General features: G+C 41.7%; 1 protein-coding gene across 7 annotated transcripts in view; it reads right to left on the minus strand.

The window, feature by feature from the left end:
- LGALS8 (galectin 8) overlaps positions 1-3,023 on the minus strand; it is a 47,704-nt gene extending 44,681 nt beyond the window's left edge. For 3 of the 7 annotated variants that reach the window (XM_059397378.1, XM_059397382.1, XM_059397381.1), the window contains exon 1: positions 2,430-3,022. The gene's annotated coding sequence lies outside the window, so the exon portion shown is untranslated. Of the gene's footprint in view, positions 1-2,429 lie in introns of all 7 variants that reach the window. The other 4 variants (XM_059397379.1, XM_059397383.1, XM_059397385.1 and 1 more) reach the window with 4 other exon arrangements.
- Positions 3,024-18,359: the final 15,336 nt, after the last annotated feature.

Consider the following 18,359-nt stretch of genomic DNA (forward strand, 5'->3'; position numbering starts at 1 on the left):
TAGGAGGGATGGAGGAAACACATGAAGGAAGTGAAGAGACAATCTTTCAGTTATAAAGTAAATAATAAAAGGGCTATAAAGCGGAATATAGTCACTAATATTGTAACAATCTTGTAGGGTGACATCACCAACTACAAGACATGACCTTTACCACCCACCTCCTTCTACCCACCAACCTTGGTATTCTGCATTTTTCCTTAAGCTCTTCTTTACAGCTTATGTCTTAATTCAGGCAAAAGACCCTGTGGGCATAATATCCCATGATGGAAACAACTCAATCAATAATGACCAAAGGAGCACCTGGGTGGCTCAGCTGGTTAAGCGACTGCCTTGGACTCAAGTCATGATCCTGGAGTCCCAGGACTAAGTCCCGCATCGGGCTCCCTGCTCTGCAGGGGGTCTGCTTCTCCTGCTGACCTCTCTCCTCTCATTCTCTCTCTCTCTCTCAAATAAGTAAATAAAAATAAAAATAATAATGACCAGAGGAAGAACTCTGGTGGCCCTAAACCCCTGACTCAGGCTTGTAGAGAAGGACCAAGGAGCGACCTCCAGAATAACCAACAATTACCTTGACCTCATTATAATACTAATGTAATACCCAGGAGAAGCACACACTTCACTTACATAACAACCCTTTCACCTCGCCTAGGGGAGTCCCAGCCTTGAAAGTTATTCCCCAGGATCTCCTTACTGGACGCAAATAAAGCTTCCTTTGTGGGACAGCTCACCCAGGTGTAGTTTCTATCTCTGACTCATCAAGGAGCAGACTCCTGTTGGTTCCATTATAGTAACAGATGTTTACTACATATACATATTGTCAATAATACTGTAACAACTTCGTGGTGGTAGATGTTCATCAGATTTATTGTGATCATTTCATAAATAATGTATATAAATTTTATAAATACAGACTCAATGTTACACCTGAAACTAACACAATATATGTCAATTATTCTTCAATTAAAAAAGAAGACCAAGTTCATCGGATCATGCAGGCAAGTTAGTAACAGCAGGAGGAAAGACGACATTAATTGTGATAAGCAAAATTAGCACTAATTGTCCCTTATTTTTGCCACCCAAATCCTAAAGTTGCTCAAACAAAAATAAAACCAAATAATAAATTTAGGATACATGCACAGAAAATCTCTAATTTGGAATTTATTACTAAAAATAAAATAATAGCAAAGAGTCCTGTACAATTACTAAAGATACTCATTTAACTCTTCTCCCCTGTAAAGTGAGAATAATAGCATTCACCTTACAGGTTTGTTCCGATTAAATGAATTAATAAAACAGTGGAATAGTAAGTGCTTTATAAATGCTTGCTCTTATTTTAATAGGAGCCATTGCTCTTCCTCCTCCACATTAAACAAGCCAAAAAGAAAAAAAAATCCAGGGGCGCCTGGGTGACTCGGTCCGTTAAGCTCTGACTCTGGCTGGGGTCCTGGTCTGGGCTCCCAGCTCCCCGGAGAGTCGGCTTGTCCCTCTCCCTCCGTCCCTTCCCCGGGCCCACGCTCTCGCTCTCTCTCTCAAATAGATAAATAAATAAAATCTGAAAAAAAGAAAAACCCCAATCCCTTCGATAACAATGATATAGTTTCCCTTGTGGCTTATAACAACTACTACCACCGGCGGGGAGGGGCGGAGGCTGCTGCGCCTCAGCCGCAGCTTTAAAGATTAAAGTACTCATCTGATAGAAGTTCACATTAACTAGCTCCAGGGAAGCCTTGAGGTCGTCGAGCAGAACTAAAAGAGAAACGAAAGTGAAGCTTCCTACATTTACTTCCGCCCATTCTGTCCTTACACCGCACCACAAATACGCAGTAACCGCATCTACGAGTTTCTATGAACAAAATACTGCCTCCCTCTAGGTCTACCACCTAACCGTAACCCCAGCCTGCCATCAATTTAGACACGAGTCAAAACCTCACGACCCTTCCGCTCCGTCAAATTCAGGAAGGGGGAATCCGAGCAAACAGAAAGGACAGAGATGCCACACTGATCTCTGACATCAAGCCCAGAGAGTAACCCGGTTTAAACCCCAGGCTTGCGTGAAACCCGTCATTCCCAAAGGGACGGGTCCCGCTGTTTATTCGCTTCACAACAAGCCACCATCACGTTTCACCGACAGTCCAAGCTACTACGCTCCCAACTTTTTCACACCGCAGTCAAATGACTCGGCATCTAGAACGAACGCGTCTGCGGAGAGCCCGGAGAGCAGAGGAGGTCCGTCCCCAAGCGTCCGGACCCCCCGGGGGCCGGCGGCGCTCGGCTGGGGCTGGGAGCCCGCAGGTGCGCAGGGGAGGGGAGGGGAGGGTCTGCGGCGGGGAGGCCAGCAGCCGCCGCCGGGAGGGCCGGGCCACAGGTCCCGCGGCGAGTCCCTCCCGGGAGCCTCCCGCCACCCCGCCCCACGCGGCCGCGGAGAGAACCTGTGGAACGGGTGCCCCCCAGACGTCCCAGACACCAAACTCCGACTCGCAGACGGCGACGTCCGGGGCCCCTCCTCGGCCGCCGCGCCCCCAGCGAACCGCCGTCGGCCGACTCACCCCCGGACTGACGTCGCAGGCGTCGGGCGCGCACCGAGCTGTTCCTCTGCCGCAGCGCGTCCCCGGGACCCCGGGAGGCGTGGGCGACTACGGCAAGCCAGAGGAATCAGTCCGCCTCCGTTTCGCGGTTCGCAGGCCCCGGAGGGAGTCGCCGGCGGCCCCGCCTCCGTGTGTCGGGCGCGGTCAGGGCGCTGCGCGCGTGTGGCCGCGGATCGCCGCCAGGCGGACCTTCCGCCCGCGGCTTGCTGCGGGACGGACCGGGAGGGAGGACAGCAGCGTGTGTTTTAAGAATTCCTGAGCGCGCCCGCCTGCCTCTGCCTGGCTCGCCTGCCCCGGTGGTCGGGGTGGGAGGGCGGGGAAATGGGCTGGAAAGGAGAAAACTGGAGCACCCTGGGCCCCGCGTGTTCCGCCCGCGCGCGTGTCCCGGCCTCTGCCTCGGGTCAGAGTGCAGATGGTGCTGTGAAAGATAACCCGCCCTGGAGGCGCCCCCTTTTGCCCGTACACAACCTGGGTACCCGTGACATGGGCGGGGAGCGGGTTCGGTACCGCTGCACGGCGCCCAGCCCCGCGCGCCGCGTCGGGCTACTTTAACTTGGACTTGCCGCAGCTGTGGACGACTCGCCAAGTACTTGACGAGTTGGTTTTCTAAGTTACACGCCTCCCCTAGGGAACAGTGCCAGCAGGATGGGGCACAGTTACGAGCAGATTTAGATGTCCAGTAAATAACCGATTTCTCAGTCAGGGACCCACACTGGCCGCTGGTTTGCTGTAAAAACAAATGCAAATCAAATTATGTAAGCTACTTGAACAGCTGGCTGCTTGCCATCTGTTTCCTATTAGGCACCGCAAAGATTTCCTGTTCAAGCAATCGGCGTGGAGTCCGCTTGTCTATCGCTCTCCCTTTGCCCCTCCTTCCCACTCTCCCCCTCGTCACGCACTACCCTCCCCTCCCCTCTCCTCCCACCCCCATTTCATGCACGCTTGTGCGCGCGCTCTCTCTCAAATACACTGATTAAATCTTTAATAGAAGATACTACAGTGGTGCCTTGTAGACTCAATGAGTAAGCCCCAATAAGAACTACATGGACGTTGTGACTTGTCGCATGCATGGTTAAAATTATGAAAAAAAAAAAAAAACTTTGCAAAACAATACTCTTGATATGCAAAGCACTCTAATTTTTCATTTAAAAAACGCTGCCACTAAAATGTTTGCAAGACCCATTAGCGCGTTATCAACTGAGGTTTGAAAAACATTTTCAGGGATATATTGGAGCTGGATCATACTGGCTTGGGAGACCCAATTTTGCACCTCATTTCCATGCTGGTATCTTGAAATTGGCCACGAGTGGAACTATTTACACCACACCACGACCACCTAAGGCTTTCCCCCACTCACTCCACCCCCAAAGCTGTATATTAAACATTTACCACCACACTACTGACTCTACTCCTATGAATGATACAGTACAGCGGAGAACGCTAATGATGGAGGAGACAGGGGATAATTACAAGAGTGGTTCTTGAGATGATTTTGTCCCCGAAACACAGCAATAAACATTCAGAATATCAGTTCAAAACAATAACATAGATGTTACAAATTATTTGCAGACAGTTGCCTTAGAGTCCAAAGCTGAAGGGATCATTTCTAGTTGCATCGATGTCTTTTCATCACTTTATTGACCTCTTTCCTCACCCAAGAAGACACACTTAAGAGGGGCTGCCAATTTTAATTTGTACGATATAAAAATAGTGTCTTAGAAGCAAAATGTGAACAAATATTAGTGCCCCAATTTTATACAAAGCAGTAAAAATAATTTTAGTTTTATGAGTTGAAACTGTATGCTCTTCTGGATCCTTAGTAGGATTAACACCTTTAGAAAGAAACACCTGCCACAGTTTATTAATGACGTGAATCGTGTTGTTTACAGGTAGGAAGCACTTCTGGTGGTGATTTTGTTTGTTACTGTGTTGCTGTGTTTTTGTATTATAATTAAAATTTTTAATCTCCAAGCATTGATTGGATGGTGGTGCCAGGGCTGGGAAAATGGGCCTCAAATCAATAATTTTGGAATATAAGTCAGGTGTGCTAAAACACTGTAAAGAACTTTAAGTAAAAACTTTGATGGGGCGCCTGGGTGGTTCAGTGGGTTAAAGACTCTCCCTTCGGCTCTGGTCATGATCCCAGTGTCCTGGGATGGAACCCTGCATCAGTCTCCCTGCTCAGCAGGGAGCCTGCTTCCTCCTCTCTCTCTCCCTGCCTCTCTGCCTACTTGTGATCTCTGTCAAATAAATAAATAAAATCTTAAAAAAAAAAACTTTGATAGATCACACTGTGCATTTAGAAGTCAAAACTTTAGAACAAGAATAATGATATATTCTAGCAAGAATAATGATACAGATACATATAAAAGCACTATTTTAAAAAAATCTGCCACGGGGTGCCTGGGTGGCTCAGTGGGTTGAGCCTCTGCCTTCAGCTCAGGTCATGATCTCAGGGTCCTGGGATTGAGCCCCACCGCGGGGCTCTCTGCTCAGCAGGGAGCCTCCTTGCCCCCCTCTCTCTGCCTGCCTCTTCTGTGTACTTGTGATCTCTCTCTCTCTGTCAAATAAATAAATAAATTCTTTTTAAAAAAATCTGCCACAATAGCTACAGATTTATAAGCTCTGAGAACATACACCTGCTTTTCATCTAGTCCCGTGAGAAAAATAGTCCTGAATTATGCAGATTTTAAATGATGCTGTCTTTAGGAATGCGTTATTTTGATTATTTTTTTTGTAAAGTAATGTCTATACCCAGTGTGGGGCTCGAACTCATGACCCCAGGATCAAGAGTTGTATGCTCTATGGACCGGGCCAGCTCTATGGACCTTTTCAGGAGTACATTCTTCATGAAACTACAGCACTTATATTGCTTAACCATAGGTCTACTTCCCAGGAAAATTTCATGGTTGGTGTCATCAACCTCTTCTGAATATCCCCCCTTTCTGTAAATGGACTCATTTCTTCTTTGAATTCTCTTGCTTTGAACTAATCTCTCTCACATCCCACTACTAACACCCATGAGCACTCAGCCTTTTTTCCCAACCTTCAGACCCCGCTGTGGTCAGATTCATCAGGCTTACCTCTTCTGTTCTACAGGATCATGTTCCTTATTCAGTCTTTTCAGGTGTGAGGAACAAGCTTCTAGAACTATGGTTTTGTCATAAAATAAAAGAACCTTGAAGATGTGAAAGATCTGCAGAGGAATATAAATTAAATCAATTCATCCCAATGGCCCAAAGAATGAGATGCTGTCCTATTTTTAAACTACTTCTCTTGAAAGACTTGGCAGAGGATGGTATGTTAACGAAAGAATAGGGTATTGTTATTCTACGTAAGAACGCATCTGAAATTATGTAAATCTTTAAAATGAAATTATGTAAATCTTTAAAATGGAAACACAATAGAATACTTAAACTATGTATATTACAGTAGGTAACATTTTAGACACTAGGGATACAATGGGTAAAAAATATCTCTTTCCAAATGACAGTACAGACAAAGGCTGATATCCAGGATCTATAAAGAACTTCTCAAACTAACACACAGAAAACAGATAATCATGTCAAAAAATGGGCAGAAGACATGAACAGACACTTCTCCAATGAAGACATACAAATGGCTATCAGATACATGAAAATATGTTCATCATCACTAGCCATCAGGGAGATTCACATTAAAACCACATTGAGATATCACCTTACACCAGTTAGAATGGCCAAAACTAAAAAGACAGGAAACAACATGTGTTGGAGAGGATGTGGAGAAAGGGGAACTGTCTTACACTGTTGGTAGGAATGCAAGTTGGTGCAGTCACTTTGGAAAACAGTGTGGAGATTCCTCAAAAAATTAAAAATAGACCTTCCTTGTGACCCCGCAATTGCATTACTGGGTATTTACCCCAAAGATACAGATATAGTGAAAAGAAGGACCATCTGTACCCCAATGTTTATAGCAGCAATGGCCACGGTCACCAAACTGTGGAAAGAACCAAGATGCCTTTCAACAGACGAATGGATAAAGAAGATGTGGTCCATATATACTATGAAGTATTAGGCCTCCATCAGAAAGGATGAATACCCAACTTTTTTATCAACATGGATGGGACTGGAGGAGATTATGCTGAGTGAAATAAGTCAAGCAGAGAGAATCAATTATCATATGGTTTCACTTACTTGTGGAGCATAAGAAATAACACAGAGGACATGGAGAGATGGAGAAGGGAGTTGAGGGAAATTGGAGGGGGAGATGAATCATGAGAGACTATGGACTCTGAAAAACAATCTGAGGTTTTTGAAGGGGTGGGGGGGGGGGGGTGGGAGGTTGGGTGGGTTGGTGGTGGGTATTGTAGAAGGCTCGTATTGCATGGAGCACTGGGTGTGGTGCATAAACAATGAATTCCAGAACACTGAAAAGAAATTTAAAAAATGAAAAACTAAAAAAAGAATCACTTTCCTGGAGCTTACGTCTAGTGGGAATTTGACAATAAGTAATTATGCATATGTATTTTAAAATGCAGAAGAATGATGTCAGTAACTGTTAATGCCCCTTGTGATCTTTGTTCATGCAAAGGAGCAGAGATTCTTTTTTTTTTTTTTTTTAAGATTTTATTGATTTATTTGACAGAGAGAGATAACAAGTAGACAGAGAGGCAGGCAGAGAGAGAGAGAGAAGCAGGCTCCCTGCTGAGCAGAGAGCCTGCTGAGGGACTCCATCCCAGGACCCCAAGATCATGACCTGGGCCAAAGGCAGCAGCTTAACCCACTGAGCCACCCAGGAGCAGAAATTCTTAATGCTGTTGGAAGGCCTCCCTCAGCTTTGCACTATGGCCAATGAGCTTTATCTGAGGCTCAATTACTGCTAATTGTAAAGGCCTCCCTGAGCAACCCAATCTGAATATTTAACCAATCCTTTTTGTGCATGGCTAATCCTCTTCTAGCTAGTATTTACACAGCTCATTGTAAAATAAAGTAACAAGGGAAACCTCAGAGGAAGAATTTCTGAGACAGGTTAGAGCAAGCAAGAAATCCAAATGTTTTTTTCCGACTAGAAAAATGTGATTGAGTCCACATACTAAAACCTCTTTTTATTTTGGAAATGTAAAAACATACACATCACTTGAGAGATGACAGGATGAATTTCCATGTGTTCATTGTCCAGTTTCAGCAACTATCAAGATGGCCTATCTTGTCTTGTCTGCACTCCCTCCCCACCACTGGCTCATTTGGAAGCCGATCTTCAGACTTCATTTAATCTCTAAAAATTTACAGGTTTCCTAAGATCCAGGTCCACATTTTTGGCCAGAAGACCTCCTAAGTGATATGTACTTTCAATTTGCAAGTATCAGGAGTCACTTAATTTCTGGTTTTTCTTTTTATGCTGTCAAAACTGGCCAGTAATTTCAGATGATGTCAGCCTGACTTATCTGTTAAAAAGTTCTCATCAGTTTTTGATCAAATATTTTTAGCAGCTACCTGTTGATGGTCATTGTCTAGATCCATTATTTTGTTAGGAACTGAAAACTGATGGTAGATCAATTCCATCATTTCTCCTACGTTTATGAGTTGGAATTCTTTTATAAGGAAATACAGTTCAGTGATCCCAAGGTGAAGTTCATACCAGAAAGGTAAGGGTTCGATTCTTTCCCTTTATGTAGAGAATTTCATATTTCACTCAACTCCCTAGCCTCCACAAAAGGTAACCAATGAATCATCTTTTTTTAAAGGTCATTATGAATTGATGAATATTAATATACTTGATGTGTTTCTAATTTTTTTTAAATTTATTTGACAGACAGAGATCACAAGTAGGCAGAGAGGCAGACAGAGAGAGAGGAAGGAAAGCCGACTCCCTGCTGAGCAGAGAGCCCAAGGCGGGGCTCTGGTAATCTTAGTTTCCTTGCTTTGGGCTATGACAAGATGTCCCAAGCTACCATTGTTATTTCCTGCTAAACCCAGACTTAGCAGTTTCTCCAAGAAAACTTTAAGGGGAAACAGTATATAGAGACCACAAATTTGACTAGGAATGATTATAGCCACTGGGGTGGTTTCTAGACTTCCTCTGTAGGTGAAGCCAGAAAAATGTTTGTTAAAAAAAAAGTAAATATTATATATATTGTAAAAATTTAAATAGTAAATATTATATAAAATATAATATATATAAAATATTAAATGTATAAATATATTTTAAATACATACTTAAATATATAAACACACATTTAAATTTTTATTTAATTAAAAATATATAAAATATAGGGGCACCTGGGTGGCCAAGTCGGTTAAGTGTCTGGCTTCAGCTCAGGTCATGATCCTGGGGTGCTGGGATTGAGTCCCGCATCGAGCCCCACACGGGCTCTCTGCTTGGTGGGAAGCTTCCTTCTCCCTCTCCCGCTCCCCACTGTTTCCCCCTGCTTGTGTTCCCTCTGTGTCTGTCTCCCCCTCTGGCAAATAAATAAATAAAATCTTTAAAATAAAAAAAACACATATATATAAAATATAAATATATATCTGAGTTTATACTGATTTCATTCAATTTAGGATTACCATGTTTTCATTTAGCTTGTTTATTTTATATTTATACCGCATTTTAAAAGCTTGGTAAAAAATAAAATAAAAATCTTAGTTTCTAACAACATTAACATATTTATTTGTTTTATTCTATTTTTTTCTTTATTCTATTTTTTCTTTATATTTATTATATATAAGGGTTTGGGGATAAAAAGTTAAATATTGTAACAATATGATTGCAAAACAAAATGAAGGATTATTTGCAGTTGCTTTCTGTCTTTAAGCTATATCACAAGAAATGTATAATATTTCTGTTTTAAAATAATTTCATAATACAAAATGATCTCCTGATCCACCACAATCCCCATCAAAATTCCAACAGGGCTTTAAAAAAAAATTCTTTCTTTTTCTTTTAAGATTTTATTTATTTGTCAGAAAGAGAGAGAGAGGGCACAAGCAGGGGGAGTGGCAGGCAGAAGGAGAAGCAGTCTCCCTACTGAGCAAGGATTCCAAATGTGGGGCTCATTCCCAAGACCCTGGGATCATGACCTGAGCTGAAGGCAGACACCTAAAAGACTGAGTCACCTAGGCATCCCTCTAACAGTGCTTTTTGTAGAAATAGAAAAAAAAAAATCCTAAAATTCACCAGGAATCTCAAGAGACTGAAAAATACGACAAAGCTCAAGGTCTCACACTTCCTAATTTCAAAACATCTTTTTTTTTTTTAATTTTACTTATTTTATTTGACAGAGATTACAAGTAGGCAGAGAGGCAGGCAGAGAGAGAGAGGAGGAAGCAGGCTCCCTGCTGAGCGATCCCAGGATCCTGGGATTATGACCTGAGCTGAAGGCAGAGGTTTTAATGCACTGAGCCACCTAGGCGCCCCTGATTTCAAAACATCTTACAAAGCTAGTAAGCAATAGTGTAGGGGTGGCAAAAAGGACAGCCATACAGACCAACAGAACAGAATAGAGAGCCCTGAAATAAACCCTTATGCATATGGTCAAATAATCTTCAAGGAGAGTGCCAAAACCATTCAGTGGGGAAAAGACAGCTTCTTCCACAAATGATGTTGGGAAATCTAGTTATTTACATGCAAAATTGGACCTTTACCTTACACCTTATACAAAAATTAACTCAGAATGGATTAAAGATTTAAACATTAAACCTAAAACTATACAATTCCTAGAAGGAAACAGAGGGGGAAAACTTCATGACTTTGGATTTTAGCAATGATTTTTTGGATATGACACCCAAAGCACAGATGACAAATTAAGAAATAGACAAACAGGGCCATATCAAACTTAAAAATTCTGTGCATAAAGGTCACAATCAACAGAGTGAAAAGGCGACCCGTGGAAGGCGGAAAAATATTTGCAAATAGTACATCTGATAAGGGGTGAATATCCAAAACAGATATATAAGAACTCCTACAACTCAACAACAACAAAAACAAATAACCCAAATCAAAGAATCTGAACAGACATTTGTCCAAAGCTGATACATAAATGACCAACAAGTTCAACATCACTAATCATTAAAGAACTGCAAATCAAAACCACAGTGAGATACCACCTCACAGTCCTTAAGATGGCTACTGCAAAAGAAAGGTTGGGGGAGAGAAAGAAAGAAAGAAAAACTAACGAGGTTTGCCAAAGATGTGGACAAATTGGAATTTTTTTCCCCAAAGATTTTATTTATTTGACAGAGATCGCAAGTAGGCAAAGAGGCTCCCGACTGAGCAGAGAACCCAATGCGGGGCTGGATCCCAGGACCCTGAGACCATGACCTGAGCTGAAGGCAGAGGCTTAGCCCACTGAGCCACCCAGGCCCCCCAACAAATTGGAATCTTTAAGCACTATTGATGGGAATGTAAAATGGGGTAGCCTCTATGAAAAACAGTATGGCAATGCCTGAAAAAATTAGAGCTAAAATTACCATATGATCCAGCAATCTCAACTCAGGTTATACATCCAGAAGAACTGAATGCATGATCTCAGAGATGTTTGTACACCTGCGTCCACAACAGCATTATTCACAATATCCAGGAAAAGGAAGCAACACAATGTCCTTTGATAAACAAAAATATGACATCTATAGTGGAATACTATTCAGCCTAAAAAGGAAGGAAATCCTGTTGCATGAGACAACATAGATGAATCTTTTTTGTAAAAAAAAAGATTTTATTTATTTATTTGACAGACAGAGATCGCAAGTAGGCAGAGAGAAAGGGAGAAGCAGGCTCCCTGCTGAGCAGAGAGCCTGATGCAGGGCTCGGTCCCAGGACCCTGAGATCATGACCTGAGCTGAAGGCAGACCCACTGAGCCACCCAGGCGCCCAAAATAGATGAATCTTGAGGACATCATGATAAATGAAATAATCCAGTCACAAAAAGACATCTACTTACATGAGACATCTAATGAAGTCAAATTCATAGAAACAGAAAGTGGAATAGTAGTTTCCATGGGCTGTGATGAAAAAATGGGGAGTTGTTTAGTTGTTCAGTTTTGTAAGATGAAATAGTTCTGGAGATTTGTTGTACAACAGTGTGAATGTACTTAACATTACTGAACCGTGCACTTAAAATGGTTAAGATGCTAACTTTGATGTTGCGTTAACGACAGCTTTAAAAAACAGTAATTTGAGGGGCGCCTGGGTGGCTCAGTGGGTTAAGCCGCTGCCTTCGGCTCAGGTCATGATCTCAGGGTCCTGGGATCGAGTCCCGCATCGGGCTCTCTGCTCGGCAGGGAGCCTGCTTCCTCCTCTCTCTCTCTGCCTGCCTCTCTGCCTACTTGTGATCTCTCTGTCAAATAAATAAATAAAATCCTTAAAAAAAAAATAGTAATTTGAAATAACTTATCTCTGTGTGAATAAAGCACTAGCTGAATACACCACTAGATTCATTGGTTTCATTTTGCTTTCAATTTTGGGGGCTTGCTTTTAGTTTATTTCATTTTGATTTAATTTTGGATTATAATTTTATGAAATATTTACATGGTCCCAACACCAAATTTACAAACAAATCTATAAATAAGACACATTCGTGGAATCCTAGTTTTCAGCCCTGTCATCTCCATCCTATTCCCGCCCTCTCCCTACACATAATATATGTCGATAGTTTTTATATTCACACTTGCAGTGTAAAAAATGATAGCACACTACGCATAGTTTTGCACTTTGCTCTTTTTTCAGAGATATTCTTTGTTTTTTTTTTTTTTCCAGCTGCATATTATACTATTGTGTGGATGTGCCTGTGATATTGTGATTTATAGTAAGGTATATATGTATTTGGGGGGTGCCTGGGTGGCTTAATTGATTGAGCATACGGCTCTTGATTTCTTCGGTTCAGGTCATGATCTCGATCATGAGATCAAGCCCCACATCGAGCTCTGTGCTGGGCATGGACTCTGCTTCCAATTCTTTTTTTTTTTTTTAATTTATTTATTTGATAGACAGAGAGAGATCACAAGTAGGTGGAGAGGCAGGCAGAGAGAAGGGCAAAGCAGGTTCTGCTGAGCAGAGAGCCCGATGCAGGACTCGATCCCAGGACCCTGATATCATGACCTGAGCTGAAGGCAGAGGCTTAACCCTCTGAGCCACCATCCAGGCGCCCCCACCTGCTTCCAATTCTTCTCTCCCCTGGCCCTTCCCCCACCTCACACGTGTGCATATGCTTGCTCTCTCTCTCTCTAAAACAAATAAAATAAATACAGTTTAAAAGAAATATACATTCGGTCTTTGTCCTCTTTTCTGGCACAGAGCTCCTTGGAATTTCCTAAGGGAGGAGAGCTGTAAAGGTGCCTTTTATTATGTTAATGAGGTGCCTTTCTGACCACACCTCCGGATGGAGGATAGTGGACCTTGGAGCCAACCATGTGACTGGAGAGCTGGAACTTTCTGTCCCACACCCCTCAGGTGTGTGCATGTGTGTTGGGGGATGGGGGCCTTTTCCCACACCAAGAAGCAATTCTCCCATACCAGCCGAGTGTCCTACAATTCAACCCAATTTTTCATATTTACCCAGAGATAGCATCAGGTGCCTTAAGGGCTCAGTCCTACAAGACCGCCCCCTCATACCTCAAATGCCAGTTGCACTTGTGCTTCTGAAGGACCCACCAGAGATTAGAGGTTCCTAGGACACCTCCCTGCATTCAGTTTGCTGCAGTAGCTCACAGTTCAGAGAAACATTTTACTCACCATCTTACCACTTTATTCTAAACAGAGATGGAACTCAGGAATAGCAGATGGAAGAGATGTTTCTCTGAACTGTGAGCTACTGCAGCAAACTGAATGCAGGGAGGTGTCCTAGGAACCTCTAATCTCTGGTGGGTCCTTCAGAAGCACAAGTGCAACTGGCATTTGAGGTGTGAGGGGGCGGTCTTGTAGGACTGAGCCCTTAAGGCACCTGATGCTATCTCTTTTAAATATGAAAAATTGGGTTGAATTGTAGGACACTCGGCTGGTATGGGAGAATTGCTTCTTGGTGTGGGAAAAGGCCCCCATCCCCCAACACACATGCACATTGGAATTGGATGCAGAATCTTTTAGTAGCATGGTTTGTTCAACCTGTGGACATTCTGGATTGCTTCTCATCTTTTGCTATCATAAATAATGCTTCAGTGTATAGCCTGTGCATATCTTTTTGTATTTTTGCACACTGTCTCCCTGGGGTAGATTCCTAGAAGTAGAATTTTTGTGTTGAAAGTTGAGTGCTATGTAATTTTGCTAGATATGAGCTAAAGCACTTTTTGAGAATTTGTTCAAATCCTTTGTTCCTACTCCACTTTAGGAGAAGGTCCAGGCTACTGTGATGGGAAACAGGTGTTGGATTTGAGGCCTGAGAGACTCTAATGGAGAACCTGTCCCCGAGAGGCCTGGGGGAGCTAAAACCAAAGGAGTGAGCGGGACTGGGACCACATAACCACATGGAAAGCCAGAGTCGAGAAGCCAGGAAAGAAGGCTAGGAGATTCCAAATAGGGGCCAGGAGGAAATATGGAAGCTTTCATCCAGGAACAGAAGTGCAGGAATAATAAATGCAAATGGGTTTGGAACAAAGGGGGAAAGATCCAAGGTAATTAACCCAGAAGAGTGCTCCTGTTCCACATTCTCTTCTTGGCTGGCTGACCAGGAGTCATTGTATGTGTTTGTACAAGGACAACTAGCTGAATTCAGATGTGGTAGCTGCAATGCAGTCTCTACCTTACACGCCAAAGAGGCATGATGCTGTATCTCCAGGGGTAGAGCAATGAGGGTGGGAGGAAGACCACCTTCCTTAAATTTGCACAAAGGTGCCAGATGGCCTAACCAAACCTTGCTCAGGTTGGCTGGGTTTAAGGGCTATGCAGAATGGACAACAATCATCCATCCAAAGTGTCCTTCCACCTAAGTGGTTATATTCACTTCTTTCTTTATAATTTAATTATATTTCAGGCTCTAATACTCTACTCTAGAACGATCTCTAGGAGGAAGGTGAGGCTAAGTTTTATGGTCTTTTGCATTTGAGCCCTAGTAAGGAGTTGTTTATTTTAACAAAATGGTTTATTTTAATACATAATTTTTTTTTAATGAAAATGGCTTTTAGGGAAGACTGTGACTGCCAACTGGTGAAACCTGTGTTATGAGAGGTGAGGCATGTTGATACTTTTGTTAATTTGGAGATGGGAGAGTCAGGAAAACAGCAAACCATGCATTACCTGGAGATGATATAGAGCTTTATTTAATGGGCTTTGAGCTTTAGAGCTGAGAAAGACAGGGAACTCAGGGCTGGCTTGACCATATGCTAGTTTAGATAAGTGATCTGCAAACATTTCTGCTCACATAACCTCTAACCAGAATTTTGAAAAACTATGTAACCTTTCCTCTCACATGGTACTGGAAGTCCTTGCTAATGCAATAAAACAAGAAAAAAAGGAAAAAAAGAAAAAATGTGTACAGATTGGGAAAGTAGACATAAAACTGTCTTTCTTCACAGACAACATGATCATTTGTGTGGAAAATCTGGAAGAATCAACCAAAACACTCCTGAAACTAATAAGCGATTTTTGCAAGATTGCAGGATACAAGGTAAATGTACCAAATTCAATTGCTTTCCTATATACCAACAATGAATAAGTGGAGTTTTAAATTAAAAACATAATACCATTTATATGAGAGCACCCCTAAGAATGAAATACTCATGTATAACTCTAACAAAATACATATGAGATAAACTACAAAATGAATGAATGAAATCAAAGAAAAAATAAATAAATGGAGAGATATTCAATGTTCCTGGATAAGAAGACTCAGTATTATCAAGATTTAGATTCAATGTAACCTCAATCAAAATCCTAGCAAGCTATTGTACAGATTGATTCTAAAGTTTGTGTGGGGAAGCAAAAGACCCAGAATCACCAACACAATATTGAAGGAGATGAACAAAGTTGGAGGACTGACACTAATAGGCTTCAAGACTTCCTATAAAGCTATAGTGATCAAGTGTGTTAATGGTAAAATAATAGACAAACAGATCAACAGAAAAGAATAAAGAACCCAGAAGTAGACTCACATAAATACAGCTAACTAGTCTTTGACAAAGGAGCAAAGGCAATAAAATGGAGCAAATATAGTTTTTTTCAACAAATGGTGCTGAAACAAATGAATACTCATATATGAAAAAATAAATTTTGAAGCAGGCCTTACGTCTTTCACAAAAATTGATCCAAAATGGATCATAGGCTAAACATAAAACGCAAAACTCTAGAACTCCCCCAAAATAACAGAGAAAACCCACATGATCTTGGGTATGGTGATGCCTTTTTAGATACAATACCAAAAACACGATACATGAAAGAAATTTTACAAGCCGGACTTCACTAAAAATAAAAACTTCTGGTGGTGAAAGACAATGTTAAGAGAATGAGAGGACAAAGCATAGACTGGGAGAAAATACTGCAAAGGACACCTCTGATAAAGGACTGTCATGCAAAATATACAAAGAACTCCTTTTTATCCCCCCCCCCCCACCAATATTTTATTTATTTGAGAGAGAGAGCATGAGCTGGGGAGGTGGGGTGGAGGAGGGTGGGGGAGAAGGGCGCACAGGCTGAGAGAGAGGGAGAAGCAGGCTCCCGCAGAGCAGAAAGTTCAAAGCAGGCCTTGATTGGGATCACGACCTGGTCTGAAGGCAGACACTGAACTGACTGAGCCACCCAGGTGCCCTACGAAGAACTCTTAAAACTCAACAATAAAAACACAACCAAATTTAAAAAACAGACCAAAGATCTTAACAGACACCTCACTAAAGAAGAGAGACGGATGGTGAATGAGACTATGAAAAGAGGCTTGATGTCACATGTCACTAGGAAGATGCAAATTAAAACTACAATGAAATAATATGACGTACCTATTAGGATTCCCAACGTCCAGAATGCCAAAATCCCAGTGAAGATGTGGAGCAATGGAAGCTCTCATACACGGCTGGTGGGAACGCAAAGGCACAGCTTCTTTGGAAGACAGTTTGGTGGTTTCTAACAAAGCAAAGCACCCTTTTACCAGATGATCCAGCAATCGTGTTCCTAGGTGTTTACTGTAAAACAGCTGGGAGTTTCTGTTCACACAAAAACCTGCATATAGATGTTTATAGGAGCTCTAATATAACTGCCCAGACTTGGAAAGAACCAAGTAGGTGATGGACAGATAGGTTCTGCTACATCCAGATAACCAGCGCTAATAACAAGTGAGCTAGCCATTATCAAAAGACATGGAGAACCCTTACTAGCACATTTTTAAGTGAAAGAAGACTGAGAAAGCTACATACTGTATGATTCTAACTATGTGACATTCTGGAAAACAAAACTAGTGATAATAAAATGATAAGTGGTTGCTAGAGGTCAAGGATAGGTAGGGAGCGGAGGGAGTGGGGAAGAGAGGAACAGGCAGAGCACAGATGTTTAGAGCAGTGAAAATACTCTGCATACTATTCTAATGATGGATCTGTGTCATTACACCCTTGTCCAAACCCACTGAATATACAACACTGAGAATGAACCCTTAGGTAAACTATGGATTCTGGGTGATTATGACATGTTAGTGTTCCTTAGCACAAAAAGTACCATTCTGGTGAGTGATGTTGGTAATGGGGGAGTCTATGTGTATGTGTGGGAGCAGGAGGTATGGGAGATTTCTGTAGCTTCCCTTTCATCTTGTTATAAACCTAAAACTGCTTTAAAAAATGAGGTTGTTAAAAAATAGTAAACTCTGTAAGCTTTCACACTTTTTACATGGATGTTTGGGTTTAATTGGTCATAAGGAATATAATTTCTAGCATATTGCAAATATTGACATTTTATTTTTAAAATATTTATTTATTTATTTATTTATTTATTTATTTATTTATTTATTATAGAGCATGGGCAGGAGTGTGGGCAGAGGGAAAGAGAGAATCCCAAGCAGACTCCATGCTGAACATGGAGCTCGATGGAGGGCTCGATCTCACGACCCTGAGATCATGTCCTGAGCTGAAACAAGGAGCCAGATGCTCAACTGACTGAACTACACAGGTGCCCCTTTATTTACTTTTTTTTAAGTGAGCTCCATGCCCAGAAGTAGCCCAACCTGGGGCTTGAACTCACGACCCAGAGATCAGAACCTGAGCTGAGATCAAGAGTTGGACACTTAACTGACTAAGCCCCCCAAATACTGAGATTTTAAATAAATTTGTTTTATTACTCTTTTAAATGTATTAGGTAGAATATAAATACCAAAGTGATTTGATATCCACTATCATCCAATGAAGAAATCATGACCAAACTTCTATTTTACAGTTTTCCCCCATTATTCTTTTCTCTCATGAAATCATATCCACTCCATTTCTCCTGTAGAATTTCATCTGTGTATAAGACATTTTTAGTGCTTGAAAGCCTTTATTTCCTATCCATCCTATGTCTCTTCAGCAAAATGTTTATATAACTTGTCTTCAATCCTATGATCATAAGGTTCAAACTATTAAATTTTCTCCTACATTGCGTTTTCACAAATCTCTTTATTGTTATAGTTTCCTGTACCTGATTGATCAAATGACACCAACAAATTTTATTACTTTGTAAATAAAAAACCATAAAGTTTTATCAAAGAAGATTATTTTTATAGGCCAGAAGAAGTTTCAGAGTTTATGAAAGGAGGTTTGCAGGCATTGATTTGAATTGTTCTTTTACTCGACAAGGTGGATTTTTTTTTCTTATCCCTCAGGGCAATGAACCATATTAAACTAAATACTGAACATTTTG

Source organism: Mustela nigripes, chromosome 4, assembly GCF_022355385.1.
Source record: "Mustela nigripes isolate SB6536 chromosome 4, MUSNIG.SB6536, whole genome shotgun sequence".
Classification (NCBI taxonomy): domain Eukaryota; kingdom Metazoa; phylum Chordata; class Mammalia; order Carnivora; family Mustelidae; genus Mustela; species Mustela nigripes.